Source organism: Balaenoptera physalus, assembly GCF_965194825.1.
Source record: "Balaenoptera physalus genome assembly, contig: HAP1_SCAFFOLD_2418, whole genome shotgun sequence".
In the NCBI taxonomy this organism is placed as follows: Eukaryota; Metazoa; Chordata; class Mammalia; order Artiodactyla; family Balaenopteridae; genus Balaenoptera; species Balaenoptera physalus.
This window is the reverse complement of record NW_028124389.1, coordinates 46474-55000: the sequence shown is the minus strand read 5'-3', so window position 1 is coordinate 55000 and position 8527 is coordinate 46474. Positions and strand designations below refer to the sequence as shown.

The window sequence follows — 8527 nt, the reverse complement described above, 5'->3', positions numbered from 1 at the left end:
ACAGATCAACTGAATTCAGAATGTAGCTCTACTAAAACTAGCTAATCATTATTAATTCCCTGGGAAGAGTTTTTTTTTCCACATAGCTCTTCATTTTGAGGCAGATATGTTTTCTTGACCTAGCATGGGGTGAGAGAAAGTGGCCTTATATTTAGTGTGCTCTTGCGATGAAGTTATACTCGTTTAAATTCACAACTGTATTCAGAAGTTCCACTAAAAGGCTTACCACCTTGAGCCAGTCCCACAAATATATAAAAAACAGAGCTCAATTTATTCAGGTTGTGTTTTATAATGCCTTCAGGGCAAGTAGCTGGTTCCAATAAAATGCCATTTACCTCTCTTCTTTCTTGCTTTAAATTAGTTTTCCATCTCAGGATTTCTTGTCTTCTTGCCAGCTCATTGATGCTATCACAAAGTTGGTTTTCTCCTTTTGATTTTGTACAGTGTTTTAAGAATTTTTCAGCAGTAGGATAGTCATAGTATATAGTCCAGCCTTATGCTGGAGATAGAGGACAAGATTATTTCTTTTAAAAATGTTTCCAAACTAAATTTTAATGGAAAAATAACTAAGTATATATAAAAGAAGAAAGAACAAAATTTTTGTAGATCCTTTACATAGATTTTATCATTATGAAGATTTTATAATATTGATTCTTCCATTCACAGATTTTTTTTGAGGTATTTTAAAGAAAATCCCTGACTTTATATCATTTTACCTCATTTATTTCTATAAGCATCTTTTAAAGGTATGGAGCCCTCCTTGTACCACTGCAATGCCCTTACCATGACTAACAATATTCAAATTAACTGCTTTGTATCATCTAATATCGTTTCCCTTTTCAAATTTCCCTCACTAACTCAAAAATGACTTTTTATAGCTTATTCAAATCAGAATCCATGTTCATATTTCTATACATTATGTCTCTTATGTATCCTTTAATCTAGAACTGTCTCCATTCTCTGTTTTTTTTCCCCTTTTGTCATGTTGAAAATAGATTTTTTCTATAGAAAATCTAGTATATTTGTCCATGTATATTTTAAGCACTTCATTGCTGCTTTTGTCTGTCTCCAAATCTGTTTATTTAGAGGTCACCATGGACTACATTTTGCCAATCCAATGGCCATATTTGGATTTCCATCATGCTTAACCTCTCAGCAGCCAATGGGCATTTTTGCAGGGAGAGTGATCAGCAATTACTCCAGTAGAGGAAGTTAATATTGAATGAAGAGCACGAGGTGAGCATGAAGGCCAAAAGTTACAAAGCAGAAAAATATATAGAAAATGATGACTAAATTTTTCTCAGCTAAATATATTGCTATAACAGGCAAATATACAATGCCCCAGGAAATAATTTCAAAATGCATATTTTTACATAGAAAACCCTGATTTTTGTGAAAATCATCTTTTTAAATATGGAGTTTTATATTAATATATGTGAAATATACTCAATTAAATAGATGTGAGGCATTGGTATTGGTTAACTCATTTTTATTATATATAAAGGGCTTATTTTGTACACAATACCTAATACTGATGATGACAGAAGTTATCATTTCTTGAAAACAAAGAATAGTTTCAAACATATTCATTGACAACCTAACAACGTAATAATTATTTTCTTCATACCAAGGTCCAAAATGTTAATGACTTTATAGATGATTATACAGGTATTGAGTGGTGGAGGCAGGATTTAAACCCTGGCTGAATTGCAGTGTCTTGGCTACTTTTCAAGGACCATATTCTTTACCTTACAGAAACGTTCTAATTAGAAGGAAATATCAATAATCCCTTGCAGTGTAGAACATACATTTTTCTTATTTGAAAAGGAGCTAATTTCCAAACTCTCCTTCTATCAATCATATCCAGTGTTTCTTAAATGGTTATGAAAGTAAAGAGTTTTTCATTTTCTGGTAACAGTTCTGCCTTCTGGCAGATAAAATAAACTAGTTAGATTTGAGTAAATTAGCCTGTGAGCAGAATCATTCTTAAAGAGTGGAGAGATACTGCACAAGAATTTTTATTTAGATGTGATTATTCAATAACATTAAAGGTAATTATCACAAAAAGAAATAAGTCCAAATCATTTAACTTTTTCCATATAAATTTTTTCTTCTAAATTGAAAACATTAAATGATTTGGACTTATTTCTTTTGTTCTATTCTTTCAATTGTAGCTGCCTTTCTTCCTCCTAATTTCTTCCCTGGAGTGAGTGGATAAAGGAAAATGGAATATAACAACGAATTTGTTTATAAATTAACTGCCTGTACATTCTTTGAACCAAAAGTGATTTGAGAGATAAAAAGTTTTTGACATGCAATTTCAATCCATACTAGATAAGTGGATTGACTATGGAGAAATGTCTTAGGAAAAATCAAGGTCAGTGAAAATGGGAAGCACATTAGAAATATCTGAAAGGAAAGATTCTCCATTATTTGTTCTGTGTAAATGTGACTTTATAAATGTATTTCCTAATTTTAGGATGCTTGCTTTTGCCTTTTAACACTTTTAAAGTGTTATCTCTGCTGTATAATATATGTGTCAATACTTAACTTAATTACAGACATTTAACTAAGTACCTACTACATGCCTGAGAATGTACTCCACTCTAACGATAGAGAAATGACTAAAGGACAGTGTCTGACCTGGGAGCATTTACTTAAATTCAAATAAACTTTATTAGCAATGATGACTTAGCAAAAGGTTTCTTGAATGTTTACTAAGTGCTTGAATATTTTAAGGGTAAGTGAAAAAATATTTAGTTGAATATTTTAGTGTTTGCACTTGAAAATTTATTTCTGTAATGAATTTCAGGAAAGCAGATGTATTCCTTAAAAATAAACTCCCTTGATTTTAACTGCTTGAATAGCTCTTATGAAACATCTATCTGTTATTACATTTGAGTTTAGTTACTCATCATTCGCATTCTCTTTACCTATGATTTTACTCATCTTCCTGAAATTTCTAGAATATGTTTCTTGCCTATATTTGAAAGGATTTGTTTGTGTGTGCACACATGTGTCTGTATGTATGCATGAAAGAAAGAGAGAGAGAGATTGATTAGGGGTTTGTATCTTTGATAATTCAGAAAGAGGAGGAAAGCTTATAAAGAACACCTGAATCATGATTAAGAGCAAGATAAGCCCCAGTAAGAATTCCTTCAGGATTGATAAACATCATTTAAGATACTATTTTCAGACAAAACTTCAATTAATGGCACAACCATTTCATAAAAACAGGTATAGCATTTCATATATTGTAAGTGGATTAAAAATCAACATTAAAATCCAAAATTCTTGAAACCCATTCAAATTAGGGCAAGGAGAAAAAGAACTAAAAAAAAAAAACAACACTCCAATCATGTAACATATTTAATATTTTTGTTGTTGTAATCTACTTAGAATTATAGTATTTTATGATATATTGCTGTCATTTGTTTATATTCCTGAATTACAAATCCAAATTTTATAAAATATTATAGTTTATCTCATAGGATTATGACAAAATGATATATAGCATGCAGTGTTAGAATCTATTTCAAGAATCAGAATTGTGGTGATCATTTTATAATGTATAGAAATATTGAATCACTATATTGTGCACCATGAACTAACATAGTATTGTTGGCCAATTTTACTTCAAAAACAAACAAACAAACTCATAGAATAAAAGGTGAGATTTGTGGTTACCAGAGATAGGGAGTAAAGGGAAAGGGAATTGGATGAAGGTGGTCTAAATGTACAAACTTCCAGTTATAAAATAAATAAATACGTAGGGATGTAATGTACAGCATGACTTTTATAATCAACACTGAAGTATGTTATATATGAAAATTGTTGAGAGTAAATCCTAAGAGTTCTCATCACAAGGAATTATTTTTCTTTATTTTGTATCTATATGAGATGATGGATGTTCACTAAATTTATTGTGGTAATCATTTCATAATGTATATAAATCAAATAACTTTGCTGTACACCTTAAACTTATATAACACTGTATGTCAATTATATCTCAATAAAACTGAAGGAAAACAGAGATTTAGAATCGATATTTTATCTTAAAACTAAAGAATGTTTTATAAAATAGCAAAACTCTAGATTTTTATATCCAAATTTTAAAATATTTTGTCATTTAATGTTTAAATGATTTAAAATGCTTTTAATGTTTCTCAATCCAAAAAGTATTCTCTAATTGCCTTTAAAAATATCATATAACAATAATTTTTAAGAACAATGAGATGGAACCATAGTTTCTTTAACTATTCTTGAAGAATGATTTTGTGTGTGTGTTTGCTATAATTATGGACCACACATGTAAACACAAAAATCTCTTTTAACTATCTCCAGTGTTGATTCAAATTATTTGATTATGTAGGGGAGCAAAATTTGCCACCCCCAAATGTGTCTCTTTTGCATGAGGATTAATTTACACTGATTATTTTTAAGAAAAAGAAGACTCAAGTAATCTTTCTTCTTACCTCCCCCTTAGCTGTCTAAAGAATTTAGATAAAGGGCTTGTTCCTGGAGTAGAGCTATCACCAGGGATATGTGCAAAGAATATGAGCTAGGTGTGGTGGGGAAAACCCTGCTGAGCCTAGCGATCAGAGTCCACTCTGTCCCATTGTCTCTGCCTGGCCCAGCAAAACTTTCTTTACCAAACATTTGCTTTTCTCTCTCCGTGTGAAGTGTTTTCCTCCCCTTTTTGAAGTCTCAAACCACTACCCTGGGGACTAGGAACAATAAAATGGAGTCACTTATATCAAAGGATCTAAAATGGAGCCAGGAGGCCATTAGGAAAGTGAAACTTACACATGGCTACACCTGGATGCAATACAAACTTTTGACCCAGGCATCCACAGGCCACCTGGAACTCATTCTCTTTACCCCCTAGAAACCAGAGTTTAGCAACCAATCTACTGCCAGTGAGTAACTGAATTCCTGTCAGCACCAATTGCAATTCTGTAAAACAACCTATGTAACTTTCTCTGGAATGCTTTTGCTGTCTTTATAAACTTGTCATTTTCTACTTCCCTCAGAGCACACTTGAGTTGTTACTTGATTCAGTACTTTCCAAACTGAAACACCTAAGACCCCAAATAAAGTATATTTTTATTTGCAGCCTTTTACTTTTTTTTTTTTTTAATGACATGGTGTCAGAAGTGGGATACAGAGTGTACTGTCCCCTCCTCTGGTACCACCACGAATTTGAGTAAGGTACCTACAAGAGTCCATCATACTCTCTTGTTCCTCTGTGGTCCTTGATAGAGGTGGTGAGTCCTTTTAAACCCAATCCTCAAACCTTGGGAGAAGTTTTAGTTTATTTCAGGGTCCTATGTTGCTGACTTCTGTTCTTGGGACTTTGTTTCTCATTTTCTTCTGGGGAGTAATTACTCTTGAAATAATAGGAAGTTCACAATCTATGGGTAAGATTGCAGTGGAGCCTCCTTCTGGAACTCCTGCTGTTTTATGTATAAGAACTATGGGCTCTTGTGCAAGTATGTGTCTCCTTGGACTACGATTATCCAGGATGATTTACAATTAAACTGTCTGACTTGGGGATCTTTTGAAATTCCTAAATTAAGTCTATCTGCACAGTCAATTAGAAAAAGGATGTAATGCAAAGCTACACAAATGGTAAGCTTATTTCAACTGGCATTTTGAGCCCTCAAAACTAGTTAGCAATTCCAAAATTGCTTCCCTCCAGGATACTAACTCTAAATTATTTAAGGCTAATTCTGAATTGTCTTAGAGTCTGACTAAACCTGAAAATATTACTAAATGTTCTAATATCACTCATCTCTACCTTCTATCCCTGCCATTGTCACACCTGCCATGCTCCTCTTAGCCCTTCTGTTGCCTGCCTGTTTCCCTCCCCATCTCTACTCTTCTCTCGCTAAACTTCCTTTTCATAACTACTATCCAGATGATTTCAAAGCCCCTCTAGACCCTCCTGCCCACATAGCCCCTTTTAAAGTCAAGCCAGCCAAAGGTCCTAATCAGAGACACCAACATTTTTCTTACATCTCTGAACTAAAGCTGAACTCCATGCAATTACTAAGGACTTACCAACTCACAAGGAAGACCCCATTGGTTTTCTAGAGAAATTTCTTCTTACAGTTCAGCCTTATGAGCCAGGATTTTCTGATCTTTACCAGCTTATTTACATGTTAGTCAGGGAAGGTCTCACTAAAGAATGGATGACATTAGTGGTTTGGAATGTCCAATGAAAGATTTTGCCAGTAAGGGACACACTGCCATGTGTGAAGTCTCTAAATTAGCAAAATGGCTTTATGATAAAATTCCTGAGGCTTTGCCTCAAATTATTGCTTAGAAAAAAATACAAATGTGTGTTCAAAAAATTGATGAATCCATCTTTGATTATTATGATAGATTTGAGAAAGCCTTTACACAATATTCTGGCATAGATAAAATTAATGATGAACCTCAACACTTTTTATTTCTGCCCTTGTTGAAGGTTTATAGGAAGAACTTGGACAACATATTAGAAAATTACAACTTATTTGGGCCACCATGCAACCTCACGATTTTGTGAATGATACTGAACAGCTCTCCTGAGCTATTCAAAAAGATACAAAAAAGAAAGTTGAACAAGCTTTAAATGATCAGATTCTGGGAACCCAAATAATGCACTTACAACTACAACAAGTTTCTGCTAAATCAAACCCATGCAGAACACGATAAATGACAAAACAAAGGGGTTTGCAATTACTGTAAAAAGCCTGGACACCGGCAAAAAGGACTGTTTTAGACTTAAACAACTACTGGAAAATCAACATCCTTAATATAAAGCCGTTCTCATAAGCTCCAATTTGACTGGTTTCAAGAATATGGTTACCAGTGGGGAAGGGTGGGAGGAAGGGATAATTAGGGAGTTTGGGATTGACATGTACACACTGCTATATTTAAAGCGGATAACCAACAAGGACCTACTGTATAGCCAGAGTATTGAACTCTGGTCAATGTTATGTGGCAGTTTGGATGGGAAGGGAGTTTGGGGGAGAATGGATACATGTATATGTATGGCTGAGTCCCTCTGCTGTGCACCAGAAACTATCACAACGTTGTTAATCGGCTATACTCCAATATAAAATAAAAAGTTAAAAAAAAAAAAAGAAAAAAGAATTGGGCCGCTTCAAGGACAAAAGGGGCATTTTTCCCATGCTCTTAACTATTTGAGAGAAATTGACTAAACTGTTGGGAATGAAGTTACTAATGCCCTAATAGATATAGGGGCCACCTTATCAGTTCTTAACCCCACAAGCCTCTCTGTTCCCTTTCCTCAAATTTTCAGAACTATACAAACGGTGGGAGTATCTAACCAATTTATGAGTGATTTTTAAAGTCTCTTCCAGCCCCTTTTAATTAGAACTTATTCAAGGGATTCATCCATTCCTCCTAATCCCTTCTGCTCCCAATCACCTATAAGGGAGAGATTTCCTAGAGGCTCATAAAGCCCATATTTCCTTCTCCCCAAAGGGGGAAATATTTTACATCTTGATAGATACCCTGATCCGCACAATTCTCCAGGGGATTCATCTATTGCCATTCCAATTTCCGTAGTCTCTAGGGCTGATTCTAACCCTCTTTTACATACCATTCTCAGTTAACTTTGGTCTAAGAATGCTTCTGATATCGGCTGCACTCACTCTCTACCATCCATGAAGATTCAGGTGGACAAATGAAGGCCTCTGCCAAATATCCCCCCAGTAGCCACTGAATGCAGAGGCTATACAAGGAGTTAAATCCTAATCGAAGAATATAGTAAAAAGACAACTCAGAGGCTTTTTAGGACTGGTGGGGTACTGTCGAAATTGGGTCCCAAATTTTCTTGTCCCGGTCCTGCCCTTATACTCTCTTCTTAAAGTTGATCAGACTGAACCTCTTGTTTGAACAAAAGAAACTCAATAGCCTTTACTCATTAATGATAGCCTTCATGACCCACCTGCCTTAGGTTAACTTAATTCTAAACTGCTTTTCTTTTCTCCTTTTGCCCATGAAAGAGTAGGAAATGCCCTCAGCGTACTTACTCAATGCCATGGGGACCACTATAGACCTATAGGATATTACAGCCAACAACTAGATTCAGTAGCCAAAGGTCTTCCTCCTTGCATGAGAGTTACTGCAGCCACTGCCAACTGATGAGAGTATGCAGACTAAATTGTAATGGAGTCTCCACTGATCATTTTTGTGCCTCATTCCATGGAAGCCATGCTTAATTCTCTTCATACTCAGCACCTTTCTACCAGCAGACAAATCTATGAAATTCTTCTACTGTCTTCCTCTAACATCATTATCTGACACTGCAACACCCTGAATTCTGCTATCCTCCTTCTCTAACCAACTGATAAAGCCCTTTATGACTGTTTGACACTGACTAACCAACTCCTAATCCCTCAAACTGATTTGTAGGACATGCCTCTTGAAGAAACTGAGCTGAGCTTGTTGACTGATGGATGTTATTTGAAAGATAAGTCCAGCTACTACCGAACCGGCTATGCTATAGTATCTT

General features: G+C 34.7%; 1 long non-coding RNA gene across 1 annotated transcript; it reads left to right on the top strand.

The window, feature by feature from the left end:
• Window positions 1-13: 13 nt before the first annotated feature.
• On the top strand, window positions 14-4035 carry LOC309654261. The gene is made up of 2 exons (XR_014260080.1): window positions 14-1236; window positions 2175-4035. It is a non-coding gene; the product is annotated as an uncharacterized lncRNA (long non-coding RNA).
• The last annotated feature ends 4492 nt before the right edge of the window (window positions 4036-8527 follow it).